Source organism: Cydia fagiglandana, chromosome 9 (genome assembly GCF_963556715.1).
Source record: "Cydia fagiglandana chromosome 9, ilCydFagi1.1, whole genome shotgun sequence".
NCBI classification, from domain to species: domain Eukaryota; kingdom Metazoa; phylum Arthropoda; class Insecta; order Lepidoptera; family Tortricidae; genus Cydia; species Cydia fagiglandana.
The window spans coordinates 2,231,021-2,238,410 of NC_085940.1; positions in this window are offsets into that span (position 1 = coordinate 2,231,021).

Below are 7,390 nucleotides of genomic sequence, written 5' to 3' on the forward strand. Positions count from 1 at the left end.
CGAATGATTTTAAATGTGCTGAGCGCTCATTCCATCTCTAACGAGCGTGAATCAGAACATAAAAGAAAAAAAAAATCCTTTTCAGCTCCGCGATTTGGTTAATTGATATGAAAACCGTATTTTGCGGAGTCATATTCGTTATCTGGTATTGGTGGGATTTGCTTTTGTGCGTTGAGGGCTGATTTCAAGATTTTAACATTGAAAATGTTTATCAGATCGTTTTCGTGGGGGAATGTAATTCGGCTATAGGTATTTCCAAAAGTTATAAAGATTGACGAAAGGCAGTGTGGTGGGTATTATATTTATTAATTTATTAAAAGGGGATGAAATACTCGTATTACCTGTAGTTTTTTCTGTTCTATTAGAAACGAATGACTGAGTCTGAGGATACAATTTTAAAACTCTGGTTCTGATTTTCACTAATTTTTCACTCCATGCAGTACGTCTCATGTACAGCTTTTGAAGAATGCGAAGACGGAACAAGAATCCTCTACTGAATATTATACTGAAGAGTCAAGATCCCTCAAAAAATGTATATATACATATATATATATATATATATATATATATATATATATATATATACATATATATCTATATTTTTTTATGTAACTCCTACTGTCTCCTCCATATATTGGTACCTATATTGTTTACGTCGAAATAAATCATTGATTAAAAATTGTAAGGTTGCGGTGCTTTACTACTTTACTACCCTAACTTTTTTTGGAAATTTAAAATTGGTAGAAAAAAAAAAGAAAACAATCTGTTTTTTTTTCGACAGATGGTATTCTGAAAACAAAAGCCAATATCGAAAAAAATATAAATGCTAATAGATGGTCTATCGTTTGAGTAAGTATATTTAAATGTTTAGACGATCATATTAAATATTCCAAAAATGAATCAAACCATTTCTAGTAGATTAGTTAGAAAACTATAGACCATTTCTAAATTATCTCAAACCACTTAGTAGTAGGTACTCAATGAAATAACTTGGAAACTCTGAAACTAATATAATCTTTAATTAAGCATGCTAGTGTGCCACGATAAAATCTTCACCGCGGTGTTGCGGCTAAACTTGGGTGTGTTCGTAGCTCGCTCTTGATCCCTTTGAAACTAAAATTATAATGTGGTTTGCAGTATATTGCAGAGAATCTAGTGACACAGAGAGTAAAATCGGCCTTTTATCTTTAATAAGACCCTTCTTTAAATCGTGGACTTAGATGTCCCGTAATATTTATTTCTTACCTCAGAACTCAGAGCGAGAAGGTAGAACTTTTGTAAGGTGCAGGGGGGCAATTTCGACCGCGGGATAGAGTCAGACACAACACATCTTTTTTGATATCTGGACACAGGTATATGGCACTCGAGTTATTAATGTAAAACATGGAAGATATTTCGATTAGTTGAAATTTCCCCGCAGTTAAAATTACGCCTTATGTAAAATTTCTACTCGCTCTAATTCAATCAATCAATCAAACTTTTATTGATAAAATGTAAGTATTTTACATGTCAACACATTATATCTGTTACAGCACACATCTATAAATATCTATATATCTGTATATGTTATATCTGTTAATTTCTTTGTTATTACAATTTCTAGTAACAAAAGCTAGTAGGGAAATGGGATAATCCCGGACAACGGGTAATTGCTGACGTTCATGTCCCTTATTACCCTCCATGACCCCCTTCAGGGAAATGTCCTTAGCATATTTGATGCTCAGAGGTGCATCGCGATGGGAGGCTGCGAACCTATCTACTTCAAATTAGGCATAGTCAGCGTGGTTTCATGTACTTAATTTACATATTTTTTTAACTACATGTGCCTGTAAACCTCGTTTCCGTAGTCTTTAGAGCACACGGTTATAGACTTTATAAACCGCTAGGGGATCTGTAGTCTGTCGAGTCTGTCGCATGTATACCCCAGACCAACTCTTTTGTCCGTATTTACCCCACGCGCAATGGGGAATTGCGGACAGAATGTACTTACCTATATGTATTTTTTTAATAAAAAAAATCTTCACTGAATTAACTACACGTTATTAAACATTTCATGACTCTTAGTTAAGAATAGGTACGTTAAGAAATAATAAAAAAGTTTCATGCGAACGCTATGGTTAGATGCTTTGTTATGCAGTTTCTATTGTTTCTGGAAATAAAGGCCAACTAATAAAGCGGCAAGAAGCGGAAAACAATGCCACTCAGGGATGAAAATATGTATAATTGAATGCTCTTATTGAAACGGTTAAGTACACAAGCTTTTACTTAAGTGGCTTCAGTCCGAGTTAGGGCTCATTTAGATATGCGAAACTTTCGAATTTTTTCCAAGTAGTAAATACTGGGGTTAGTAGGAAGTACCGTACTCTTTTATGTACCTACCTAGAAATAATAGGTACCTAGTATCTAGTTATTTTTATTCCAGCATTTTGTAAGAATTTATTAGATAGGTATATATATCAAATCACTTCGAGTAAAAAACTCAATTTATTTTCTGTGGTTGCAATTATAAAGCTAATTTGTGCTGGGAAGGAGCCAGATGCTGCTTATTACAAGCCTTTTATCTTAGTCAAAATTAAATCTTCTGCACGAGGCGTTTTTAGCGGGCGAGTCGATTTTAGTAATATCATATTTTAATTAATTACATGTATTTGTTGTTGTCGAACCTCGAAACAAAGGCACTGTTAGGTTTGTCTAGCTAGGTTGAAGTCCGGGTTCAAGGTAAAATTATCAATTTGGGGTTTGACCAGTTACCTGCCTACTTTAGAACGGCTTTTTATACCACCTGAACACTTCTGACTGAGGCGTGGTCCAAAATCTTTAGGACCTCCTGTAATAATAAAACGAATGAAGCTAGATGCCTATCTAACATTAATTTGATCGTTTACCGGTTTGTAATGGGATTGTCCAATAAATTTTTGATCAAGTTGACTTGTCCAGGCAATTCTTACAGTGTCGTAGTTTTCGGCTTTGACTACAACAGTATATTATATTTAAGATCCCCGTCAGGTAGAAAATAATACATTTAAATTAACTTTCTGAAATACGTTAATGAATGATAATATTTCTAGACCATTCTGAGATTGGGTCAGTAAATGTATTATATAAATGAAGTTTGAAACTGATATCAGTATGTGTAGAACTTAGTTGTGGAAAACAATGGAGATGATATTGATCAAATTACAAGTAGCTTTGGTTTGTTGAAGGTACTTAATTATTTTAGATTTGTTACCAATATGTCTTTCCCATCACGGAACAATGGTGTTCCGGACCTTTGGGAGGCGTGCGCGGAGCCGAAGCCAACACGTAGAGGCCCTTTTGACACTTTAATGAAATGTAAGGGGTATCAATATTATTATTAGACTTCACAATGGTTCCTAGTTCTGTTCGAGAGTTTGTATTATTTTCCCTTGATATGATGGAAAGCAAACCTAATGTATGCGTTTAAGGATCATATGTTTTGGTTGTTAATGTATTTACTACAAAGAAAGCTAGATCAAAACGGAAGGACCGATTTAGTAATGGTTTTCTCAAAGAATATTTTTAATACATCAGTGATGTTAATTAGAGAAGTTTCAACTTTATCGGTGTTTTCTATTATTATGAATATTAACTGTTATTTCCTGCACCTATTGCCAATTTATTTATTATTATTAAATGTTATAGCATTCTAATGCTCTGGTTTCCTAGAATAGCGGTGCCGTCATAAAGCGGCCGTCTCTATACAAATACTACGAGATCCATATTAAGCCGTAGGTATTACTTGGTATAGAGACGGCCGCGGCCGCTTTGTGACGGCACCGCTATCCTAGGAACACAGATCTTAACCGAGCTCCACAAAACTACATTTAATTTGACCAAGGAGTCAGGTATCACTCTCATTTTCTGCTTTGTAAGATTTGTAACAGTAAAACGTGAATTTACGATATTATTCGCGAGCATTGCGAAAGAACTGTGACTGTACGAATAGTAAAAATGTAGCGGGTTAGCGGGTAATATGAGATATCTCCATCTTCCTATTTGGCAGCGATTCAATAAGTGTCACAGACAATGTGTTGCCATTTGCGAGACCCTTCTTTGTAATATTATCTACTTGTTTGTTACTTATGCTTTTTTTTGACATTTAGATTTTATTCTAGAAATTCTAGACTAGTATTTTTTTATACAATTTTTTTTAAATGTTTGACGATCCTTTTGTGAAATTCTTAGTGTTAAATTTGACATGTATAATAATCCAATTTTATTATGGAATAATATTAACATCAATAAATTGCTCTGATAATTAGATTAAGATTAATTACGATTCATAAGAGCTTGTTGCTAGGCCTACATGAATAAAGTATATTTTGATTGATTGATTGATTGATTGATTGATTTTATATTAAAGTATCTGATAAAGTATTAAAATGAAAAAAAATTGTAAAACATGTGGTTGTTTTGGATTATATATGTCGCAGTCAAAAGTGTGAACTGGTCAAAAGAACTTTTAACCGACAAAAACAGGCAAAACTGCTTTTGACTGAGCATGTTGGTCAAAAGTAGTTTTACCTGGAAATCATTGGTTAATAGTAATTGTGACTGTTACTATCTCTATATCTATTACTAAGACTTCGCTGTCCGTCCGTCCGTCCGTCCGTCTGTCACCAGGCTGTATCTCACGAACCGTGATAGCTAGACAGTTGAAAATTTCACAGATGATGTATTTATGTTGCCGCTATAACAACAAATACTAAAAACTTTTTTGCATTATGGTACGGAACCCTTCGTGCGCGAGTCCGTCTCGCACTTGCCCGGTTTTTTTTTGCTACGCCCTAAAAACGAAACTGCTGCCAGAAATAGGTATGATTTTCAGGTAAAACTACTTTTGACCAACATGCTCAGTCAAAAGCAGTTTTGCCTGTTTTTGTCGGTTAAAAGTTCTTTTGACCAGTTCACACTTTTGACTGCAACATATACAATATACCGGGTGTGGCCTGTAACACGAGCAAATAATTAAAACATAGATTGTACTCCTCAAACGGTGACACTTTTGTTCAATAACTTTTGAAAATTATGAAGTATTTAGACTTCCTATTTTTCATACAAAATAAATATTATCTTCAATGGACGCCATCGCCATGCCATATCATTTGTGATTGACGTAGCTTGTCATGCCTTAAACATAACAAAATTCGCAATACATTGCGTCTTAGAATAAACTTTAAAGTCTATTAAAAATCAAACCACAAGTTATTTTTAAAAGTTGCTGAACAAATGTTGGTCAGTATGAGGAGTACAGCCTACAGTTAATTTTTTTGCTCGTATTACAACAGGCCACACCCGGTATTTATTTGCCAGATTTCTAACGAAATAATAATGGAGTCTATTATATAAAATTTATACATTTACACAGTGTAAAATTCACAGGTACTGTGGAAGAATTGACGAAAGTTGATTGTGAATTAAATTTTCTATTGTGAATTATGTGTGTTATAATAACTTATAACATAAATTGTACTGTGCCTAGGTTATGGCGGCATGCATGCGGCATGTATATTATGTTTGTTATCAATAAATAAAATTAAGATAAAGTCAGACCGTAAAAAGTCTGCAGCGATTTTGACAGCCCACGCAGTGCAAGTGTCATTTTAAACGTCAAACTTCTATGAAATTATGACGTATAAATAACACATACGCTGCGTGGGCTATCAAATCCGCTGCAGACTTTTATTGGTGCGACCTGGTGCGACTATTAACTACCAACCTCAACCAATTCTAAAAATCAATTTCCCTTCCTACATTAAATCACTTCTAACTGAAACTCGAAATTAGACACAGAATGACAGTAGTGTGGAGGGATAAGTGCCGCCATATGTCACAGGGATCTCGGCAAAAACGCCGGACATGGGCCTGACGTGGTTATCTCCGCTTTGCGACCAGATACTTTTGAAATTTGACCTCATTCATTGTCTTGGAGGATATAACTAAACGGAGTAGCCATTAACAACTGCGTGCTCTGCCGAAACTCTATGATCAATGAAAATACACATTGTATGGACTGACGTTTATCTTAATGGCTATTTTTACGTGACGTATACATTTGACGTGCCCCTCACCCGCAAAAATTGGCAGACTGTTTTTTACAGAAAATGACGGACAATGCGTCTCCATTTGGTTATATCTTCCAAGTTCATAGTACATATAAACAATGATATTATAAAATTATAGATCTTCTTCTTTTCGTGTAAAGGGATCAAACTTCTTAGTACTAAATTTTTGTTTGCCAATGTTTTGCCACTTCCAGCCCTCGGGGTGTAGCCCTCAGGAGATCTTCCTCAGTGCACGTCGTTGAGCACAGAGAGCACTGTCTCATGTGTAATGTTGTTTGAGGTACTCCACACTCGCAGGATGTATCACCTTGTCGCCCAATTCCCCATCTCAGAAGATTATCCTTTGACCGACCAACTCCCGTCCTAAGTCTGTTGAGAACTTTCCATACTGGCCACTTTTGCTTTCCCCCTGGAGGCAGGTGTTCCACAGCTGGTATTCGTAGCGATGTGTCGCTGAGTTGCAAGTTCCATGACTTGATGCGAGCCTCCTGAGGAGTTTGCTGCTGGAGAGCTGAATTTGTAACAAAGCTCTTCCGGGACTTTAGCCTTGCAGTAACTGGTTTGTGGCCGTGCAGGGGGTGACGCGGGTCACGCAGTTGTTTTTCTCGCTCCACAGCCGCCGCAATATCTCTGCGTATGTCCGGTGGTGCAATTCCACTCAGTTGGTATAGGTGGTCATGTTTAGTGGGTTTTAGGCATCCTGTTATTAGGCGGCAGGACTCGTTGAGAGCTATGTCAACCTGGGCAGCATGTATAGAGTTCTTCCAGGCTGGGCATGCATATTCTGCAGCCGAGAAGCTGAGTGCGAGAGGCGTTGTGCGTAGGGTGTGTGGGGTTGCCCCCCACGTAGTCCCGGTGATGCATCGCAAAATGTTGTTCCTCGCCGCCACTTTCTGCTTGGTGTTAAGGCAGTGAGCTTTGTAGGTCAGTGACCGGTCCAGCGTCACCCCTAGGTATTTCGGGGCGGCAGTGTGTTCTAGCCGGCTGCCTTCCCAGGCGATATTCAGCTGTCTGGTGGCCTGGCTGTTTCGTAGGTGGAAGGCACAAACCTGTGTCTTAGACGGGTTAGGTTTAAGCTGGTTTTCTTTGTAGTAAAGTGACATACTCGCCAATCCTTCCACTAGGCTATTCTCTACTGCCTCAAAAGATTTTTCTTGCGATGTGAGTGCAAGGTCATCGGCAAAAAGGAAATGTTGTAGGTTATCTATGATCGGTTGGTCGTTCGTATAGATATTAAAAAGTGCAGGTGCCAGTACGCTACCCTGAGGAAGACCATTTTTCAGGGACCTCCATCTACTTTTTTT